The 24,646-nt window shown below is 37.4% G+C and overlaps 1 long non-coding RNA gene across 1 annotated transcript; it reads left to right on the top strand.

The window, feature by feature from the left end:
- The first annotated feature begins 12,417 nt into the window (after positions 1-12,417).
- LOC129268373 (uncharacterized) lies at positions 12,418-19,177 on the top strand. The gene is made up of 3 exons (XR_008585255.2): positions 12,418-12,564; positions 15,127-15,246; positions 15,605-19,177. It is a non-coding gene; the product is annotated as an uncharacterized LOC129268373 (long non-coding RNA).
- The last annotated feature ends 5,469 nt before the right edge of the window (positions 19,178-24,646 follow it).

Raw genomic sequence — 24,646 nt, 5'->3', positions numbered from 1 at the left:
TTGCATTCCTTCACTGCCCTTTCAATAATGTTTCAATACCAGACATTTTATGGAGGTCATTTTACTTATTTTTGTGTGCAAATATTCTTCATCGCCCGTTAATAATTGTATTAGATAATCTTTATTTTGTTAACTATTACAACTGTAGTATTTTCCGAACTCGAATTTTTGGTCATGATGGTATCAAATCTAAAAAATGCTTTATATGCTCAGCTTACAAAGATTTTGTTTTAAAATGGCAATATATTATATTTCATAATGGTGGATAATATGCGTGATTTCCCCTTTTATCATCTGAATAATGATGATTTCTTATTACTAAATCATCAAGATAAAAGCAATGTTATCTCAAATCATCATACTCCATTTGATAGATTTTCTACTGATATTCTTACAAATAATTTTGATGAACTTCAAGTTGAATTCGATATTCATGATAAAGCATACAATCTTTCCTCTTCTCCATATTATACAGAAAATTCATTCAAAGACTATGCTAAATTGATTGGAGAAGATGATGTTTTTATTTTGCATTTGAATATAAGAAGCGCTAACCAAAACTTCGAGAAATTACGATTATTATTAGAAAATACACAGTTTGCCAATCCCCCAATTATTGCTCTTACTGAAACTTGGTTCACGGAAACCCCGAATTCCTTATGCACCCTCCCGAATTATGATATTGTTATAAACAATAGGAAAAATAAAATTGGAGGTGGACTAGCATTATATATTCCGTCTTCATTTGATTATGCAATTAGACATGAATTTGAATATATGAATGAAATCATCGAATCCTTATTTGTAGAAGTAAAAATTCAAAAAGATAAGAAAACTCTAATAGGTGTCATCTACAGACCTCCTCAAACTTCTTGTATAGAAGATTTTTTACTTGCTACTAATGAACTTTTTCAAAACGGAGAATTGATAAATAACAATTGTATCATCACTGGTGATTTCAATATTAATCTCTTGACCAGTAATCACTCTTTAACAAATGATTTCCTTGAATTAATGTTATCTTCTACTTTTTTGCCTATTATTTCTAGACCAACCCGTATTACTGATCATTCTGCTACGCTTATAGATAATATATTCTGTAACTCTCACCCTCTTCCGAAAGCTGGCATTGTAACGACAGACATATCCGATCATTTTCTTATTTTTACCCACATCCAAACAATGCAATCACTCGCAAAAATGGAAAAGAAATATAGGATCTGTCGCAACTTTAGTGATAAAAATATTGAACGCCTTCAAGAAGATTTAAGCTCTGTTGATTGGTCTGACGTTTATAACTCGAATGTGAATGTCGATGACTCATTTGACATATTTTTGAAATCTTTCAATGACTGCTTAGATTCTTGTGTTCCTTTAAAGAAATATCGAAATTACGATTATAAACGTGTTCCAAAGCTCCCATGGGTTTCAAAATTGATATTAAGGTCTATAAATCGGAAAAATAATCTGTATGTTTCTTATATATCAAATCCAAATGATATTTCAAGGAATAGATACACGTCTTATAAAAATACCCTAACAAGTACTCTCCGAATAGCAAAAAAGAGGTTTTATTCAGAAAAATTAAATTCATATAAAAACGACCTTAAAATACATGGAAAACAATTAATGGGGCCCTAAACAAAATTAACAAATCTAGTGCTGTTCATAAATTATGTGTAGATGGAAATATGGTTGAAGATACTCATTCTATAGCAAATGAATTTAATACATATTTCTCTCAAATTGGACCAAAGTTAGCTGGAAATATTATGCCTGTAGAAAATTCGTTTAAGGACTTTTTGGATAAACAAAATGAAAGTTCAATATTTCTTACTCCAGTTCATAGAGAAGAATTACTTGAGATTGTATTTAATTTGAAAGCAGAAAAGACTCCCGGTTATGATGGCATTACAAATAGAGTTGTGAAAAACATTATACATTCTCTTGCTGATCCTCTGCTTCATATATTTAATTTATCGTTGCAGCTTGGCCAGGTCCCAAAGAAGATGAAAATAGCTAAAGTTATACCCATTTTCAAGAAGGGAGACCAATTAATTACTAGTAATTACCGCCCAATATCTTTGTTAACTTCGTTCTCAAAAATTCTTGAAAGGATAATTTATAAAAGGACAGTTGCTTTCCTTAAGAAATATAGTATTATATGTGATAATCAATTCGGTTTTAGAGAAAAACATAATACAACTCATGCTATATTGACATTAATAAATAAAATATCTACTTCTTTTGACGATTCTGATCACACCGTAGGGTTATTCCTTGACTTCTCAAAAGCGTTTGATACAATAGATCATGAAATACTATTATGTAAGCTATCAAATTACGGTATCAGAGGGACAGCTTTACAATGGTTTAGGAGTTATCTTACTGATAGAATTCAGTTTGTTACAGTAAATGAATCAGAATCTCCAACAAGGCCAGTTTCCTGTGGAATTCCACAAGGTAGTATTCTTGGCCCTTTGCTATTTGTACTTTATGTTAATGATATGAAAAATTCATCTCATGTTCTCATTTATTCTCTTTGCTGATGATTCCAATATTTTCTTTACACATCATGATCCACATGTACTTGTGAGCACTATGAATGCAGAATTTAAAAAAGTAACAAACTGGATTAAAGCCAACAAACTGTCATTGAATCTGCAAAAAACTAATTATATGCTTTTTAGTCATTCATTGAAACATCTACCGCGTCAAATACTTTTAGATAATAATGAAATCAAAGAAGCGCCAGTAAATAAAAAGGGAAAACTACAGACGATTTAAGTAGGTGTTGAGACATTTATTGGCCGTGGCAGAGTCACCGCATACATCTATGGTAAGCCACTCGTGATGGCACAATTAAACAATATAAACATATTGGCGTGATTACTTTTCTCTCTTTTCCTTTGATTGGTCTAAACCATGCATATTCAATATGACTGTATGAAATAACATTCAAAATAAAGAACACAAACAAAAATATTACAGTAACAAAATAACATGAGTAGGGTAACAATTAAACAATTGGTACTCCAAAACTGGCCACATTCAATACAATCTGTGTAAATGATAAGGGTCAAATCTACACCTCTAATAAAATGCAATATACGTACAGCATGGATGAAGAACATAACAATTCCATAATAAGAGTTATTAATAACAAATCTCAAAATGTACTACAACAATACACTCATCCCAACTACCCCCTTAATTGCTTTCCTTAATAGCTACATGCTTTGAACAATAAAATAAGTCAGTCTGGTCAAACTATTTACACAATGTACTTGCATCCATATCACTTCTATCAAACAAATCAAAGGTATGAACAACAATATAAGCACTATTTGACCACCACTATAAAAACAAATAAAACAATGTACAAGACAAATCATGTGCATTCACTCCTGAACATAAAAAAATACTAAACCACCCTCCCACTCAAAAAATATGACATGATTCCAAATTTGGTCAAAACACTACAATAATATCATTATAAGGCGAAAAGGTATGCACACATGGCATCAAAAAATATTACCCAAAAATTAGACATTAACAAGGACTAATATGCATTAACAAAAATGGAACCAAACAGCACCAACAAACCAAGTAAATACCAAACACATTAAATGTGCATCTCAAACATAATAAATAAGCACAAAATACAAAACCTGCCAAATTTAAAAGCGTAAAACACTTCACTATAAACCGTCTAATGATTGGATCACATTAAAATGCAGAAAACCTAAAACGTCAGGGCGCCAATAATGCAAACTGGTGGTACACCTATATCACTAAACATCAAAAACACAAATGTGTCTTAGGCATGATACATTGTGCAAAAAAAAGGCAAAGCGAAAATACCACTTCTCAATTGCAACCTAACAGTGTAATAACATATTGACATTTATTTCCTGAAAAAAACATAACAAATTAAAACTAACCGCAACTTAAATACCTGTATATATAAAAAGAAGGAGCACATTAAGTACAAAAATAGCCCAAACCATACTTAAATCACAAAGAAAAACAAGAGTAACAATATAGGAATAAAAAAAATACAATAACAGTGGTAAACATGCATACACTATTAAAACAATATTGTCACCCCTGTAGATATTACCAAGGGGCATGGTGGGGGGGGGGGCTGTGGGACACTGTGCATGCCGAAGCACACAAAGACTGAGAGCTCACGGGGCAGCCATCAGAAAACGGCAAAAACTGTTGTTGCGTGTGATGTCATCAATGTATGAGCCTGAAAGAGTCCAAAAGGCCAAGGTTGCTTGACAATCAAACTGGGACCAGAAATGTGAGTTCCATCATGGGGGTAGGGAATCATGCGAGGAACATCATGGGAATTGGGGATCATGTGAGTTCCATCAGAAAAGGACGACGGTGGGCGAGGTCCACAAGTCCAGAGAAGCCAATCCTGGTGTTCAATGGTCTCGACGCATCTAGGCCAAGATCCAACGGGGGGTTGGATCCTCAAGGGATGATCAACAACAGCAGGGGTACGGACTGGGTCGGCCACCGGAAAGACGGTGCGTGACGAACTTCCATGAACATGGAGTAAGGGTGTCCTACTGTGGGCCGCTTTTCTGTCCTCAAAGAGCCGTGAGGGGGGAAGACTAGTCATGACATAATATGCAGAGGACTGGTTACCAGAACTGATGTAGTCACACGGGTAAGATAGCGGCAAAATCACATCAGGATCAGTAGCATGATGGACAACAGGCAATATCAATCGATCAGGAGGATTCCGAAGGAGGGTAGACATCACGGGACTAAGGTAGGGTGCCAAATCCTTGTCTTTTGCACTATAAGCTATACAGACCATGTAGGGTGACCAGATGGTAATAGCTACGGAAGGCATGTGAGCTGTGCATACATAGAATACCTCACAAGGTAAGATACTTGTAAAGAAATGGTAACTGTCGGTGAGAGAGAAACACAGCACAATATCAAGGTAAGCGTCATGCCTGGGCATATCATGTGTACAACAAACAAAGCCGAAATGACGAAAACGATCTGTTTTGCGGACACCACAAACATGCCTGGGCATATCACGATCACGTGTACAACGAACGAAGCCGAAATGCCGAAAACGATCTGTGTTGCGGACACTACAAACATGCCTGGGCATATCATGATCACATGTATAACGAACAAAGCCGAAATGCCGAAAACGATCTGTGTTGCGGACACCACGTACATGCCTGGGCATATCATGATCACGTGTACAAAGAACGAAACTGAAATGACAACGATCTGTACTACGGGTACTCTCATCGATATCATGATCACGTGTACAAAGAACGAAACCGAAATAACAACGATCTGTACTACGGGTACTCTCATCGATGTACTCTACGTCCGACAGGTAGTCAGCGGTTCGGTTTTCAAGAAGATCGTGGATTTCGCGAATACGGTTCTCCACTGTAGCGAAAGGAGAATAAAGGTCATGCGAAAGCAATCGAATGCCGGCGCAATGCTCTATTGAAGTGAAGTCAGCATTGTGTACATAACCTGCAACAGCAAGGCTAGGTTCAGCTTCCGAGACATGAGTAGCAATGAAAGGAGAGCATACTACCACTAGAGCTATGTTCATTACAAGACACAAGAGAGCTAACGTAAGGCTCATTACCAAGACACTATGGGAAGGCTTAGTATTAGAGCTAGGCTCAGTATCAGGAATGCCAAAGCTAGGCTCATTACCGGGAATGCCAGAGCTATGCTCAGTACCGGGAACACCAGAGCTAGGCTCAGTATCAAGAACACCAGAGCTAGGCTCAGTGTCGGGAACAACAGAGCTAAGCTCAGTATCAGGAATGTCAGAGCTAGGCTCAGTATCAGGAACACCAGAGCTAGGCTCAGTATTAGGAACAGAGCTAAGCTCAGTATCAGGAATGCCAGAGCTAGGCTCAGTACCAGGAACACCAGATGTAGAGCCAGGCTCAGTATCAGGAACACCAGAGCTAGGCTCAGTATCAGGAACAACAGAGCTAGGCTCAGTATCAGGAACACCAGAGCTAGGCTCAGTATCAGGAACAACAGAGCTAAGCTCAGTATCAGGAACACCAGAGCTAGGCTCAGTATCAGAAACACCAGAGCTAGGCTCAGTGTTGGGAACAACAGAGCTCAGCTCAGTATCAGGAACAGTATCAAATTGTGTATATTCGTACTTTACCTGATTGTTGTTATGTAGCCTAATTTCACCTACAACCTTTACACATGATAGGTCACTGTCGCAACTAATTTCATGTTCATGTTTTACTTGACAATTGTAATGTGTCCCAACTTCACCTACTGTGCTTATGCATGGCTTAGCACGGTCACAGCTATTATCAGTACTCACAGCAGGCTTACAGCTTTCGGATTGTGTGACTTTCTCAACACTTTCACTCAAGGTCTCACGAATCTCACCATCCATCTTCAACCCACGTAGTGGCAACGCAAATCCCAAGTCTGTGTTACCGACATTATACTCAGTCATAATACGTGTACTTTCAGTCTCCACACTGGTCATCAATCCGATCTCACTGTGCATGTTATTATTGTCAATGGACTTGTGAATGTGTGGATGGTCAGCTTCAGTCTCATTCACCTCTACACTACACTCAATATCAATGACCTCACTGTGTATGTTATTAATGTCATTGGACTTGTGAATGTGTGGATGCTCAGCTTCAGTCTCATTCAACCGAACATTACACCCAACATCCATGATCTCTCTGTATACTTGAGAACATTCATTTAGTGGGAGTGTGTGTGTACACTCACTGTCAAATCCAGGATTAGTGTGTTTGCACTCATTCTCAGATCCTTGCAATATCATACCCACTGCACAATCTAGCTCATCTAATTCATTCATACTAGTGGGACTAGATTGGGGGAATTGATCAGATGGTGACATGTAAGAAAAAGTATGGTAGTCCCCAAACATGATTTGGTGTTTAGAAGGTCGAATGGAAACATCATTCTTCTCCATAAAGGGAGCCCCAGCCATCACGTCAAAGTTCACCACACCATCTTCAACCACGAAACCATCATAATACAACTCACATCCATCATGGAAAAGAGAAAAAGATGTAATGCCAACAATGCCAGATGGTAAGGCAAACGACACTTCGGGGTCAACATAGTCACTGTAACCAAAAGAATCGATTACAACTTCAAGGCCAAAGAAATCAGCAGTAGACTCACTTATCAAATTCAAAGGAGAACCACTATGCAATTCCACTGTCAACTGTTCGGAGGTTCCGCGAACACTGGCAGGGAAAAATGGGGTGTCATTCTTAGACTTATTACGAGTCACGATAGACTCATGCTCTACAGCAGGAGGACACCTACGCTGAGGTGCCTCAGCGACGGCTACACATCTCTGTATAGATGCGAGCCCGACGCGGGTGGGCCCCGCCACGACCGTGCATCGCTTCGTCGATGCGGCGCGCATTGCAGTACAGTACATATTATATATGGGACTACGTACGCTTTATAAATACTCAACTCTGTATGCCTACCCAAACTATCACACCAAATTTAGTCCTGGTGAGCGCCTGTCCCCAAGTTTTCGAGCAAGATTTCCCGCAATCCGGATTCTTTGATCCTGGTAGCGAAAGTTAGCCGCGGAATTCTGATCACACCGTAAGCCACCACGCCAGTAAATAAAAAGGGAAAACTACAGACGATTTAAGTAGGTGTTGAGACATTTATTGGCCGTGGCAGAGTCACCGCATACATCTATGGTAAGCCACTCGTGATGGCACAATTAAACAATATAAACATATTGGCGAAGTGCAAACAACAAAATTCTTAGGTCTTACTATTGATCACAAGCTTACGTGGAATGCTCATATCAACAATATTTGCAAAACTGTGGCAAGAAATATTGGAGTCATCAATAAGCTTAAAAACGCTCTTCCAGCACAGGCGCTATCCATGTTGTATTGTGCATTAATTCTACCATATCTTAATTATGGAATTCTGGCATGGGGTAGTGCCTCTCAAACGAGACTCAATAAAGTCTTGCTACTTCAGAAAAAAGTACTGAGAATAATATGCAATATGTCCTTTAGAGCTCATACAGATGAATTGTTTCGTCATAAACGTATCCTTAAAGTCAATGACCTGTACCGCTTGCAACTATTCCAATTCATGTATCAGCTAGATAGAAATAGTGTACCTAATGTCCTACAAAAGAAATTTATGAGAAACAATACTTTACATTCATATAATACGAGACATTCAAATGACTATCACTTACCCAAAAGTAGAACAGTATTTTCTAGCAAAACTGTATTTTTCACAGGACCAAAACTCTGGAATTCTCTGGACAGAGTAATAAAAGAGGCAGCTAATCTAAACCGATTTAAATTACTCATCAAAAAATTTATTCTGAATTCTTATTGATTCAATCAAATATTTTGTGAACCTCATACTTACCCACGGTAGTATTGATTATTTTAAAGTCAATATTTAATTTTGTATATAGTGTAAATCCATTTGTGTTACAGTGTTTATATATAATTTTATAGAATTTTGCTGATTATTTTACTCTACTTATATCATATTACCCTTGTATAAAATTTTGATAGGGGGTCTACATTTTACAAGCTTTGCTTTTTAGTAGACCCCTCCACTTTTTTCATTTCATTGCTACGTTTCAATCCTGTGTGTTATGCATTTTTTTCAGCGTTAAAATGATTTATTATAAATGTACTTTGATGATTGTGGAATATGAATATATCAATAAATAAAAAAAAATAAAAAAAAAATTACAAATTATTAATTTGGCTTCTCAAAGGGGGCACGTTCCCTGAATCAGTTGTGACTCGTCAGAGGGACAGTCTCCCCCCCCCCCCCCCCTTGGTACACTAGCCCTTACAAAAAATTCCTGCAGTACTTTAGTGGTACCCTGTTGTACCTGTGTGATACTTCTGTCATACACGACGGTACCTCAGAATTACCACAGGACTTCTGTGGTATCACTCTGTGATAGTTCTGTCATACTTCTGTGGTACAGGAAAATATGAAAATTTCCTGCAATACCTTAATGGTACTCTGTCGTACCTGTGTGATACTTCTGTTGTACAAAACTGTATATAGAATTACAACAGGACTTCTGTGGTATCACTCTGTGATAGTTCTGTCATACTTCTGTGGTACAGGAAAATATGAAAATTTCATGCAATACCTTAATGGTACTCTGTCGTACCTGTGTGATACTGCTGTTGTACAAAACTGTATATAGAATTACAACAGGACTTCTGTGGTATCACTCTGTGATAGTTCTGTCATACTTCTGTGGTACATAAAAATATGAAAATTTCATGCAATACCTTAATGGTACTCTGTCGTACCTGTGTGATACTTCTGTTGTACAAAACTGTATAAGGAATTACTACAGGACTCCTGTGGTATCACTCTGTGATAGTTCTACTTCTGTGGTACATAAAAATATGAAAATTTCATGCAATACCTTAATGGTACTCTGTCGTACCTGTGTAATACTTCTGTTGTACATAACTGTATACAATATCACTCTGTGATAGTTATGTCGTACTTCTGTTGTACATGAAAATTCTAAAATATCCTGCAGTACTTCTATGACAACCCTGCGATACTTCTGTTGTATATGAACATTTTTTAAATTTCCTGCAGTACTCCTATTACTAAGCACTTCTATGGAAACCCTGTGATACTTCTGTGGTACATGAACATTTTGAAATTTCCTGCAGTACTCGATCCTATTAAAGACACTTCTATGAAAACCCTGTGATACTTCTGTGGTAAATGAAAATTTTGAAATTTCCTGCAGGACTCAATATAGGCACTTCTAAAATTCTATGGCAACCCCAGTGCTATACTTTCAAAATTTCCTGCGGTACTTCTCATGCAGCCACCCCAGAAATATGACTGAAACTGTATCACAGACGCTACTGGTGTATTTTCTGTGGTACAGTACATGAAAAAATTAGTTTCCTTCAATACTTGTATGGAAGCCCTGTTTGTACCACAGACTAATTTTTTTATTTCCAGTGAGGGATTTATCTTTTTTTTCAGTTTCGGGAGAGGTCAGTAGCGTATTGAGTCTTATATTTTTAGAAGGCCATATGGCTTAAAAGGGCACCATTCATTTTAAAAAGTACAATTTTTTATATGAAAATTTAATTTTGTGATAGCTAGATTGTGACATATAGGCCCTATTTCAAAATTATATTTCACCCTGTCCCATTGTGTAGGTCTATATCAGCGAGGGGGGGGGGTATGCCTACTGAGACTCAGAGGTTTTAAGTTTGATAGCTTCTATTTCTACGAGAAAGGGTACTATACGTACTAGATCAAAACTAGGAGCAAAGCGCGAACTGAAAAATGCGAAAAATTATTGACCCCAAAATGGGCAACTTATATTTTGAGGACTATTGTTCGTTTTCAGGGTTATTTCTTTTTCATGCGCTCTTTTAAATTTCAATTATCATTTTTGTTTTGTTTGTTCGCCACTTATTTTTCATAAAAAACAGGATGAATAATAAAAAAATGACTATATTTAAAAGGGTACGTGTTGAAATATACAGGACACACCTAACACTCTTAGAGCTTAATGGTTGTGAGGAAGCCGGGTTGAATTTCAAAGAGATATTGTAATGAATAAAAATATAAGCATGAACGTATTATTCTACTTCATCCATCTCTTTCTAACAATACAAGAAAATAATTGAAGGGGAGGTCAACGCTAGAGATAATCAATAAATAGAGTAAAATTCACAAAACAAAATGCTTAAAATTTATTCAAAATCGGATGACAAATAACGAAGTTAAGTTGAATTTTAAGGATTTGCAATATTCCCATGAAACAGTTTTATTTAGGCATGTCTCATGAATATTCATTAGGTGGGCTGATGATGTCATATCCCATGTTCTTTTGTACAATATATGAAATCAGATTTATTCAACATATTTCTACCAAGAACTTAAACAATTGGAATGACGACTAATTAACCGCATTAGTTATTTAATGCAGCAACTTTACAATGGGGACACATTATTTACACATGTATTGAAAAAATAGATAATCATAATTTCATATCTAACATTAAAAAAGAAAAATGGGAATGTCACATCATCAGCCCACCAAATGAATATTCATGACGATGTGCACACTATCTGTTTTCACAAAATATTGATAAACAATTAACATAAGAAAGTTCAGCGTTGAATGTTGATTAAAAAATAAATCTCAGTTAAAATGCTATCTAAGATTTTGTTTTACACGTTTCATAACCAAGTTTTAATGCGATTCTGGCCTCTTAAAGTTTTTATTGCGAGAAAATACATTTTTCCAAGTTTCCCATCTATTTTTTTATTTATTTTTTTTTAGTAAAAAGGACCTATTTTCTTACAAATATATTATTATAAATAAAATTACTTCAATATTTGTTCTCCTATTCACAATATTTTTTACAGGTGGAATAGGATAAACTAAAAATAGGATATTTAATTTCCATTTTAAGGCCTATTTTTTGCTTTATATCCCCGGTTTATATCTTTGCCACCTTGCAATATGTTAGCCAGGCTGGTTTATATCTATTTCTTTTTAAATCAAATAAATTTGGATATTTTCAATCTATTTTTATGATGCGAAGCTATATATAGTTTGTAAATATGTTTTTTAATTGCAAGAACAATCTTGTATCTCTGTTCACATATGATGGCAGTTTATTTTGCTTCTTTTTTTCTAATTTGTATGAAGTTTGTATCTATATATTTTCAAACTATTTTCCATCCTTAAAGTGTCACAACCGATATCATATTATTTTTTACCTCGTTGGCAATTAAAGTTATTATCTTTTCTTATGTTTCGCTTCAAAATGGTATCTTTATATTTGCTTGTCTTGCTCCTCCACCCCTTATCAAAATACCCTGCCGGCACTTGATCTAAGATTATTTTCTTTTACTACTTGAACCTTATAAAGGGATCTTTCCTTCGATCGCAAGAAAGGATAAAATGTGTGTTTTTGAAAAGAAATAAAATTAAAAATACATAGGATTGGAGCTGTGATTTTCCTCATTGCTTTCTTTGTCATCCTACTTGCATACTAGTAGGCCTATATAACATATTTTCAGTAAAATTGTGAGACATGTTTTTAAATCCTATCCTTATATTTAAAAAAAGAATAAAGAGAAAGAAAAAAATTAAAAGACATAGAAAAGAAAAAGAAAGGAAGAAGAAATAAATATTTGAATTTTACTTTATTCAATTCCTTTACGTTAATAATATGATATATAAATGATGGCGAAAATAGTCAAATTGTCTGGTTTCCAAGTAAAAAGTAAGACCCCCCCCCCCCCCCCCTCGGCCTCCGAGCTCCCCGTACAAACGTACAAACGCACGGACTGTACCGTATACGTGTTTCCGGTTCCGCCATTTGAAAAAAAACGTTCGTAACTGCTCAGCTGAACCCGAAGCTTGATGAAGAAGGCCGTCAATATTTCAACAAAAACTAACAGAATATGGATCAGATTCGGACAACGACTTCTTAAGACATTCACACAACAGGCTAAACAGTAAGTTAGATCCATTTTTCGTAGTTTGGCGCGGCATGCACTTAAATTTCTTCGACTTTTTAATCATTACCGTACGGCCACTGCACTGCCGTTGTTCCCGATCGCTTATCGGGTGGGGGCTGATCTGCGGTGTGCGCGGCCGGGGACGGCCAACGGCTGGCTAAGTTAGTAGTATATTGATGGCGGCGGTGAGGATGTTTGTATTGTCATGATTGTAGCCAGGTCAGGGGTGGGCGCTAATGCAGTTTCGCACCGGCCGATTAATACCAGCATACCTCATCACCAATATTTGTTCCCAAATGTCATGACAAGTCTCTCAGTCACATTTGAAGTCGATAATATCCACCACTTTTCAAAATATCGTGATCGGGAATGGCTGTAGGCCTAGCCAGGCGGCTTCTAGAGAGTGAAAATCATTTACTAACGTAACTTCGTAAGGTCACTCTCATATGAAGCCAGGGATCCTTTCTCATATACCCACACAGAGGAAGCCAAAACTTGAAACTTTCACCCCCGGCCCCGAGATTTCTACTTTCCTTCTAAAAGATCTAGCCTAACGTTAGACCTAAATCATGTACATGGGATAAAACTTAATTTCCAACATTTCTACGCTCTCGTCGTTATTTTTGAAGAAGAAATTCATTCCAAAAAATGCGAAAAATATCATGATTAGACGGAAGAGACTTGCCCGATGTTTACGCCGCCATCTATGTGAGAAACTTCATGTTGGCTCTAAATCATCAATTTTGAGACGGATAGAGGCATGGAGAAGAACTGAAACTTTGTGTGCAGGAAGAATATTAGTTTTAATTTTTTTAAAGAGCGTGATGTTGCATGAATTTGATATCCCCCCCCCCCCCCCATAAGATCCCACTTTTTGTCACTCGGAATATCAGATCGACAGATCCAGTTCACGGTCTCAAAGTTTGGGTAGGTGGAGCGTAGTGTAGCAATAGTGAAGTGGAGTGGAGCCTGCACAAACTTCACTCGAGGTAGGCAATCCCACAAATTTAAAAGAGGTTTCTATAAAATCAAGTCCGGCCTTCTATGAACATGACAAACTTACGAAAAGATGTGAAGTCAATTTACCCTAAATATCATCAATATCCCTCAAATAGCTTCATTTAAGCACTAATTTCTCTTCCGGTTGATAAAATATGGATCCGTCTTTAATTTCCAAAATTGTTCGTCTAACTAGCTAAAGGATGCATGTTTTATCTACATATTAAAGACACTACATAGAAAAGACTAGGCACAAAGACTATTATACATGTAAATCGATGCAAAGCATTACGCGATGTCGGCAAAGTGCCCAATCTTCTTATTGTAAAGACTTTAGCGACAATAACAGACTGTGAGTAAGGTTAAAATGCTCCTCTACTTTTAATGTTTTCATTAGTGCTGTTGTCGGGAACAAAAATCCATGTCGACATGTCGCTTAAAAATTAATCCCGACATCGACAATGTCGACATGAAAAAGGGACCGTAATTTAGCCTGGGCTCCCTAACATAAAAAAAAAGCATTCGATCGTGGAACAACACTCTCAATCAAATATATTCACCTTGACACGAGTGATATCCCCACACAAGATCTATATAATACAGGCTCAGTTCGGGAATTGAGCTTCCAAAATCACCGATTTAATCCACATTTTTTTTCTGGAGAATCAAGTTTTTGTACCAGGATCCGGTTTCGAAAGCATTGCTCAATAACACTCGTAGCCAATTTGAGAATCACCAATTACAACAGTGATCATTGCTGCAAACGCAAGCTCCTCAATTTGACAATGAAAAGTAATGAAAATCGACCGATAATTTCAGTATCACTTCCGCGGCGATCCGTGCAACGATCTCCAAACGAATGAAGGGAAGTTTTCTGTGACTTCGTGATATGAAGTAAGCGCTCAATTGCGGCAGTCACAACTTTGACAAAAACACGTGTTCGCTGCTGCTCACGTTTATGTGAAAAGTAATGCATTGAGGAGCAACGTATTATCAAGCACGGTGAATAGCGCGCGATGGGTACATATTTCCGTGGATGGGTACGGTGAATGCTACTCTCGCTATAACGGGATATCGAGGGCGGCTCGATCGGGCAGGCCGGCCCTGCACTGACGTATTTCTACTGCCGCACAGCTCGCAGATATTCTTTTTTTCATTTAATGCGCTGCTAAGCTGAATAAACCTTTTAATCGCGCCAATTACTGTGGATAAATGCTTCTAACTTTTCAGCTAATCTTTACACTCGTGATTGTAGGCTAGACCCCTTTTTATTTTATGTTTACATGTCGATGTGGGTGCGTGCATGTCGACATGTCGGAATTTTGAAAATCCTTCGTATGTCGACATCAATGTCGATATGAGGCCTATCGACAACAGCACTAGTTTTCATTGATTTTATGTTGAATATTATTAAAGAATATGACTCTTTGCACCTGAATTGTAACACTGAAATATGGAAATGAAGAAGTTTCATCATGTATTTTTATTACATCATGTATTTGTATTAACCTGCAAATAAAATTTTACTATGTCACTCAAATTCATTTCATTTCATTAAAGATTCAAAGAGGGATCTCTGGATGATCGAGCAGCAAGTCCAGCATTATGTGGGAAAGATACTACAGGTGTACACAGAAAAGGCCATGTTCTTGTACAAGACACGGTTGGAGTTCATAAAAGGTGATTATATAGGCATTCACTTCAGTAGATATTATAATTACAAAATTAAGCAGATTGTATTCATGCAGTGGCATACAGTGTAATCCTTGTTAGAAGATGTAGATTTATTCTTCATTGTTTTATTAAAGAGTTTCAATATGTGCTTATGACAATTTGTTTGCATTATAAATTGTTTGTCACTCTTCGGCTTAGTTTGCTTTTATAAGCAAGAATATGCTAAGAGAGATAGCCGCAAGGACCTCATTATCCGATAGATATGTACTTGTGAAAAGAGATCTAGATGGGGGCAAAACACCTTATTTCTTGTATTTTTATGTTGTTCATGTTATCGTAATGGTATGTGTTTTTTTTTCTACAGATTAAGCTGCCTCGTGCTATACAGACTTGGATAAAAACAAGCTGTCCAATGAATGGTGACTACTCAAGAGGAGCCAGAAAGTCAACTAAAGCCAGGGTATTTTGGGAGTTGATATGGCCGGGGAAGGGGGGAGGGGGGGTTTCCAGGGCCCCCCCCTTCCTTGAGATCTTGACCGCACAATCGCGTCTAACATTGGCACATGGGTTGTCTAGGGCATAATTTACAAAATTAAATTGTAAATTATTTCACGCAAATTGTTAGTAAGTGATAATACTAATTTATGCGTAATTAGAATACAAAATCATACTTTTTCCTCTATTGCATTGACTTTGTACACAAAATCACGTTTTTGAGCAATTTTTGGTATGACATGTACTTACATAATGTCACGTTATTACAGAACCACGTACCGGGTGACACAAGATTGGTCTCAAAAGATGCACAAGACTAGAAAGAGGCATGTTTTAAAAAAATTGTGCGACAGCATGGTCGCAAAATTTTTGGAAGGGGGGGGGGTCAAATTGGTCCAATTTAACTAAGGGTTAATAACTGGGAGGCTGTTAGCTGCCTTTTTACTTTCAAGTCTTGCACATCTTTTGAGACCAAATTTGTGATGCCTGGGTACGCTGTTCCGAAATTTCGCAACATTTTTATGTATTAATCCAACACAAATACTGTTTCTTGCTAAAAATTCACAATTAGTATACCAGTAATATACATTTATCAAGTCAAATTATTTAATTACATTTATAATCATAAAAGCTTTGATAAAGTAAAAAAAAAAAACAAAGAGTTGTATGTAGGCCTGGGACTTTCGGGTTTTTTCTCTTCGGGTACCCGTGGTAATTTTCGGGTGGGTACCTGAAAATCATGTCACTTGAAATATGACTGGTGGAAAAACCCCATAGGTGACGTCATCAAGCCAATGCGATGCAAGCCAATTTATGAATGAAAATATAGTAAGCATGCGCATTGCAAGCCTCCCGTGCCCCACGCAGTATTCCATCGAAACAAGTTTCAATACTCTGTCACCTCGTACCAAAATCGACCTAGAATTCCACTTTCCTATATATCATATGAATTATAAAAGGTTTTCTCACCGATACTGCACAGGTAAGCAAATTTTTATTCTTGCTTTTCCGTCAAAATCTTACGAAGTAGCATCGATATTACATCGTGTTCGTGAGTTTGTATCGCTACGTGAACAAAGTCAATTGATTTCCGGGTTTCGGAGCGTCAAATGCGCCAGCCAATCACGATCGTGTTCCCATTTTCGGTTTATGATGAACTAAAAATGGTAACAAGAACGTGATTGGCTGGTGCTTCGTAGGTCGATTTTGGTATGAGGTGACAGAGTATTGCAGACTTGTTTTGACGTAATACTGCGTGGGGCTGAGGCTTGCAATGCGCATGCTTACTATATTTTCATTCATAAATTGGTTTGCGTCGCAGTGGCTGGATGACGTCACTGCGCTGCAAAAGAAACATGGCGATGATTGAACGATCTCGGTCACATCATCATCACTTGAAAACTTGTATATTTATGGATATTTAGAGGGTAATTGGTGAAATTCAAAATGAGGCTTGTGTACTTTTGTAATGAGTTACAATCATGTCTTACACTACGCAATACAAATCAAATACATGTACATTATACTGGTGAGCAATTTTCGGGTATCGGGTATTGATTTTTCTACTCGGGTACCCGGGTTTTAGTCCCAGCCCTAGTTGTATGAAAATTTTCAAAAATAATGAAAGGTAAAAGAAAACAAGATTACAATGTCCATTGCAAGGGGGCTAGTCTAGCTATTCAGGATAATTGGGATTTTATTCAGTTTTTAATTGACATAACATTATGACAAGATCCCTCCATTTAGTGTATAAACAGCACATGGCCATGATTGAAATTCATATAACATTAAAGTATGCAAACCAGGCAGCTACATGTACATGTAGGACTCACTGCTTGTCAATTCTATTGTCTGCCAGGGTCAAGTGACATACAGTGCACATGTATAACATGTGTGAAAGTACATAAGAAAATCAGCTTTTTATTTTTGTACTGTAACATTGGGTGAACTGGTGATCACTTTGGATATGATGCTCTTCATATTGGTTTATTTTATGTATATGAATTTTTGGATAATCATTAAGAATTAAAGCCATTTACTTAATATATGGAAGCATAAGCCCATCAAAGAACAGAATTATGTCATGTACAGCTAATTCATTTTGCGTGATATTACAATTGTAATTGTTTACTTGAGCAAGTAATTTGAATTGCTGCATGACCTAAACAATGACATGTTCCAATTCGAATAGTAACATGACCTAAAGAAGAGTTACTCCACCTCGATTGAGAGTGCTTATGTTAAATAATTGATGTTGCTACTTCAAATAATTGAGGTCAATCAAATTGGTCATAATTATTCAAGTCAATTTTGAGCTATATGTCATAATTAATTAGGTCATATACTAATTGAAATTACTAAATGACTCGAGTAGGTATGAATTCACATTGCCACATGACCTTAATTATTTTATGTAGCAACATCAAGTATTGAACGTCATTTAGTTATCAATTATGACATGTAGCAAATCAAATTACATGCCGCAATTTCGTGTTTATGATGGGCTCATGCTTACATTCATATATAACCCTTCAATACGTAGTTGGAGCAATTCTTAGACAAGAAGACTGTGTAAAATGATATGCCTATTCAATGTCAAAAAGGTTAATGTCTCAATAGATTTGATCTACGTTTTGGCAAAGTAATCTTATGTTCATATTTTTTCTAACCTATGGTGAACGTTCTAAATCATGTGAAATTCATTCAAAAATATCTTTCAGTATTTATGGACTTAAGTGAATTCTGAGCAAAATAAAGTGATTATGATTACGTTCATGTACTTTAAGTTTATACTGGTGATCAACACATCATAATTTCATCCCTTACTGTATGTGCACCATGCATTATCTGTACATGCAGAAGTGGTTATCCATTGTTTCATAACATGGTTGAGTAAAGGATGTTCTGCTTTTAGTATTAAGCCAATCGGGTGTTGACAAGAAGGGGAAAATGCAATTGCTCAGCTATTACAGTTTTTTTTGCAACCATAATACTGGTTAAGCCTTGGTTACATTCGCCGGCTCGTGGCCTTACGTCGAGTCAAAATTAACAGTCTTAATCATCCTTGTACCAGCTACTACCAGCTACACGTGGGTGGTTTGTACAGGAATACCTAAAACTGCTGATTTTGTCTCGCCGTAAGGCAACCGGTCAAGGAATGTGACCAAGGTATTAATAATAATCGCTTATTGTTGTGTTAGAGGGAAGGATTCTGGGTCGAATCTAGCTTTCTTTATGTGATCTCAAAATGGCAGCAATGTATGAATAGTGAAAGTAGTTCATGTGGCATCTCAATGTTCATGGATATAAATCTTTGTACATGTCTTATCCTAAAGATGAAATGTTACTGCATTATTCTAGCAGTCATTTATGATATCAAAGATGTTCTATACTGTGCATAGTACAGCTCATACATAATAAAGGTATGTGAATATGCTTTTAACGTCTTTGCAAATTTGTGGGTTTTTTCACGCCTCTTTTCATTAGTCAAGATGTCAAAGTTGTTGTGCTGGATCACAGGAAATTCTTACAAACTACTACGCCTAACAAACCAGTGCAGGACGGTGTCGTGAGAAAATCGCACAGACTACTACAGGACAATACCATAGGATTGTCACAGGAAATCAACAAGAATACCCCTGCAGGATCACCACAGTAAAGTATCACAAGAAGGCTGCAGGATGAGACCAATAATGCCACAGAAGATATCAAAGATCAGTATCACAGGAATACCACAGGACAGTACTGCAGGAATTGTCCTGCGGTAAGGTCTCTTGGTATTCCTGCAGTACTGTCCTGTAGTACTGTTCTGTAGTACTTTCCTGTGATACTGGTCTGCGGAATTCCTAAAGTACTGTCCTGTCATACTGTCCTGTGATACTATTTATCACCACAGGATAGTATCACAGGACAGTACTACAGGAATACCAGACCAGTATCACAGGACAGTACTACAGGAATACGAGACCAGTATCACAGGACAGTACTACAGGAATACCAGACCAGTATCACAGGACAGTACTACAGGAATACCAGACCAGTATCACAGGACAGTACTACAGGAATACCAGACCAGTATCACAGGACAGTACTACAGGACACAGTACCAGAAGCCTGCGGTACTCCTGTAGTACTGTCCTGCGATACTGTTCTGTAGTACTTCCCTGTGATACTGGTCTGCGGTATTCCTGTAGTACTGTCCTGTCATACTGTCCTGTCATACTATCCTGTCATACTGTCCTGTCATACTATCATGTGATACTATCCTGTGATACTATCCTGTGATACTGTCCTGTAGTACTAATAGTAGTGTGGTAGTGGTTGTAGCGGTTGTAGCGGTTGTGGTGATCGTGTCCTGTCATACTTCCTGCCATACTTATGCGGTTATTACCACAGGAAGTATCACAGGACACGGACCTGTTGTACTCCTGTTGTACATTTCTGTAGTACCGTCCCAAATTACGTGCACGTAATTCCTGCAGTACTTTCCTGCGATACTTCCTGCAGTACATATCACAGAGTACTACAGGAATTTTTTGTAAGGGAGTGGTTCCATGCTGATAGCGCGTAGATCAGAGTCTAGATATAGAGACTAGACTAGAACTAAGATAATTATTTTAGATCTAGGACTGGTTCTGTATACGGACTAGACATATTAAACCATGGTAAATAAGCTAATATTGGTCCAAACCTAATCAAACGTAAAGTTCGGAATTAACAAGTTCGAAGTTAACCATGGCATTAGTCGGCTATTCCTATAGTATTAGGCATTAGACAGGTCCAGATTTGAGGTAAAGTTAATGCGCTAGCCTAAGCTAGCCCTACCCTAGCACATGTCTTGCCATTAATGTCAGCTAGTTTGATAAGTGTTTAAGAATTGGATGTATATATAGATCTAAGCCTATAAGGCCTATGTAACTATGTAAGGGTACCGGTAATTTGACGATGCTAATTCATTCTGAGCAACGTGAATGCTTACGATCGGCACTGGTCGAGGCCAAATCCACGCGCATGCGTACTCTCAATCCGAAGACGCAAGTCATGAATATTCATATGTCGGTCCAGAACTCGGTGGGAAAAATAATTTCGCCCCCTGGCCACCGATCCCTGTTACGTAGCTGTGCCATCCACATCCACTTAACAATTCCCCTACACAGTGCTTAAATTCATCCTTTTCATACCGGATCAAATATTTTCCGCTCGCTATTCGCACTCGCATTGATTTTCATGATAAAAATTGAAATGTATTCAGAATACCCAGAATCTGTCTTACTCTAAAACACGCGCACAAATGTTTATTGAAATACGCAGCTGGATCTTTATTCAAAACGTGCTAAAGTTATCCAGTTTCAGATCAGAACATCAAAAATTTTCTGCTTGCGCTTTGCGCTCGCATTGTTGATGTAGGAAAATACCAATTTACCCATCCTTTTTCATGATTTACAAAAAATGAATAGGATGTCCCATTTTAAGTTCTGAAATCTCATTTTTTTCCCCGCTCGCATCAATATTGTTTTGTTATTTACCTATACAGTTAATGATTACAGAAAATGCTTAGAATGTTAATTTTTTAGGTCGGAATGTCAAGAATGTTCAGCTCACGCTTCGCGCTCGCATTATTTAATAGTTGAAATATGCATCGTCTTAATGGCTAACTGCAAAACGTCCTTAACAGGTCCCTTTCCGATCAAGTCAAACAATTTCTGCTCGCGCTTCGCGCTCACAGTAATTATCTAGTTGCAATTTCTGTGGAGGCCGCACAGAAGCGTTCTTTGCGCACAGAACGCTATCAGTAGGGCCAGTCACATCTTTCACGGGCGACCACCGCCTAGACGCATTGTTTTCACTAACAGAGCACTAACAGGAAGCCAATCGGTATCGATAAACTCACATAAGCTTATATTAGCCGAATTCCTAATAATCTAACAATGAAAGGCCCAAGCAGAAGCTAACCATGCTAACAGTGGCGCTAATGTTAATACAAATCGCTAACAGTGCCAAGGGCACCAATAGTGACAATGTTAGTGAATAATTTCCCCTTTATAACTTGTTTCCCTTAATTTAAAATAGACCTCGACCAAATTAAAGGGGTATTCCGAGCCCACACAACAATATATGAATAAATGGAGTAAAATTAGATGAGCAAATTGCTGAAAATTTTATTAAAATCTGATAAAAAATAACTAAATTCTTGAATATTAAAAATTTAACACTGTATTTTGCAGATGATATCACTGAGCAGCATGAGGCCATGAATATGCAATAGATGGAACAATGATACCATATCCTCTAGCTCTTTCCTCTTTTTCTGGTTTTATTGAAATAAACTCGTAATTGTCAGCGGCGTAACAGGGGTTGGTGGCCAGGGGGGGGGGGGGCAAGAGCCAAAAATTTCCCGGTCATATCATGGTATGAACAGGCGTAATGGTGTAATGAAGCGACTATTTTGAGAAGGCCAGATATTTCGTATCGGGAAGAATATCTTTTTTTTTTTTAGTTGCGAGCGAAGTGAGCGAGCAAAAATTTTGACATATTTAGTACAAAAATCTAATTTTGTGATAGATTTTGAAATGATATCCGGAAAATATTATATTTTACTCTTCTCTCTTTCCATTCCTTTTTTGTGGTCTGTATGCCATTGTGAACATTGTAGCGCGATGAGTAAAATAACGAGAGGCGCAGTATGGCTCATGTGCTAAAAAGGGGCTTGATATAAGTCTCGAGAGAGCGAAGCGAGCGAGAATTAAAATATCATTCATGAGAATTTAACTTTGAGATATTTTTGGACATTATATTCAGTAAATAAAATCATATCCTTCACATTTCCATTGCTTTTCTTTCCTCCTTTTTTCTTGGTAGAACTTTTGGGGACCATGGCCCAACCCTTCCATACTCCTATACGACAGTGCTATGCGGTTGGGATCCGTCTGGAGCCCCCGGAACTTCTTGATATCAAAGCCATTTAAACCTCGCATATTGCCGCTATTTTTAATCAAATTGCGGGTATATATACAGAATATAGCTTTTACACAACACATATAGTTATTCAACCCAATTGAACCAAATATTTTGAGGGGGCATAACATAGCAATGTAGGACAATTTGTAAAAAGTCGCCAGCGAGCAAAGCGAGCTGAAAAAAAAGCCTATTGAAATTAAATTTTAATTATATGATAGATATCCATTATATTCAGCAAATAACACATTCATTGTTTCCATTCCTTTTTTTTCCCCTCTTGGGTGTGGAACCGAGACCTCCCTCCACCGCACCTGTACGCCAGTGACTGAAGTAAAGCTTAATTTAGGAAGGGTTCCTATATACATGAGGGCGTTATAGAGCCATTTGAAGGTTATAGATGAAGAGCCCCTACTGCGTGTGCCTGGGGCAAAGCCCCGGTAGCTTATTTGCATAAAATTTAGCAAGCTTATCGCGCAATGTTGTATTCAGTCCATCTTTTTTCCCGCTCTTTATTTTCTATCCTCGGCAGCCCGGTCATGACTTGTTATTAATTTTTTTTCTTGTCCCTTTTCTACGTTTTCCAATTTAGCTTTTGACTAATTTCATTCTACCTTCTTTACCCGCTATTGTTTGCCATCTTGTCATCTTTTAATTTATTTCCCCTCATGCTATTGCATTACATAGGGCTGTTTCGGAATGATTTGTTTTTTCTCAAATGTTATTTCTTTATTTTTCCCGCTTTCCTTCCTTTTCCATTAAAAATATATTTTTTTTCGTTTTCTTATCACTTTTTCCTTTCCTTTTCCCCTTTCCTCCCCCTTTCCCTTTCTCTCTCCCTCACTTGTTTCCCCGGTGAAATCCGCCAGGGGGCAGCCTGTCCCCCTGCTCCCCGCCTGTTACGCCACTTGGATAGTACTTAATAAATGATGCGAGTGTGAAGCGCGAGCTGATATTTTTATTATTATTTTGACCTAGGGCCTGGACATTCTATAGGCCTAAGGACATTTTGTCATCATATACAAATGATATGACTATCTTCCTATTCCTCATCCTGAATGCGATATGAAACTTGTAAATATTCCTTTCTGAAAAAGGGACAATTTAGTTATTAGAAATTCATGAATTTTTCAATCATATTTATTAATGTAATAAGCCTAATGAGCAAGTGAAATTTGTTGACATTGAGGCCTAAAAACTGGATATTTTAAGCACTTTTGTAATCATGATTAGGATTTATGAGTTGGTATATTTGTAAAAATTAATGCGAGTGCAAATCGCGAGACGAAATTTTTTATACTGTCATAAAAGGGGAATTTTAACTAGTTATAGAATCAATAAAGAATCTTATGGAATAAACAAAGACAATATGTAGGCCTACTTGGCAAATCAAATAATGCGAGCGCACAGCGCAAAAGGCTGCAAATGATATTCACAACATAAAGCGGACATTTTACAAAGCACTTTTAAAAAATCAATTTGTAAATCAAACAAAATATTGAAAACTCGATGTCTGAGCTGAAATATGCTTCGTATATTGATATGTAAATCACCTAAAATGCAGTGCGAGCGCGAAGCGCGAGCAAAACTTTAATATTGTGGCATCAAATATTTTCCAAAAATCATTTTCAAAGATATCCCCTGACCTTATTATTCACTTGTCTCCCTCCTCTTATTTTTACCTCATTTCTTTCCTTTTTTTTTCTTTCTTTCCCGTTAATTCTTTTTCATTTTTTTGCTCCGCCAATAGGGGCAGCCCGGGCCCCTCGCCCCCCCCCCTTGGATCTGCCTATGGATATGGCCTGGCCTGTAGTCATGGGAGTATGGCAGCGATAGCGCGCCGACGCTGGCGCTATAGCAAGTGCAGAATGCATGCTCCAGGACACTATATGGAAGACGGCAGCTGATTGGCCAATCGTCTATACGTACAAGAGTGAAATCGTGTACGTACAAGAGT

Source organism: Lytechinus pictus, chromosome 5, assembly GCF_037042905.1.
Source record: "Lytechinus pictus isolate F3 Inbred chromosome 5, Lp3.0, whole genome shotgun sequence".
In the NCBI taxonomy this organism is placed as follows: domain Eukaryota; kingdom Metazoa; phylum Echinodermata; class Echinoidea; order Temnopleuroida; family Toxopneustidae; genus Lytechinus; species Lytechinus pictus.
The sequence above is the reverse complement of the archived record's forward strand: the minus strand, read 5'-3'. Positions and strand labels throughout refer to the sequence as shown.